Here is a 220-nt window from a genome sequence, read left to right as displayed (position 1 = left end):
GCTCCCCCACAAAGGCCAGGCCTCTGACCCACCAGGCACTTGCTGGAGAGCCGTCACCAGGTTCCTACACAAGGGCAGACCCCTCACATCCTGACTGCTCTGGACACGATGGAGAGCAGGCCCGCGTGGGTGGCCAGGAGCCCGGCGCCCACCCCGATGCCCAAGCTGGGGACACTCTTCCTGCCCCTCCCCCGGGTGGGTGGGGAAATTTTTCTACAAA

Source organism: Grampus griseus, assembly GCF_964374135.1.
Source record: "Grampus griseus genome assembly, chromosome: 14".
Lineage (NCBI taxonomy): Eukaryota > Metazoa > Chordata > Mammalia > Artiodactyla > Delphinidae > Grampus > Grampus griseus.
The sequence above is the reverse complement of the archived record's forward strand: the minus strand, read 5'-3'. Positions refer to the sequence as shown.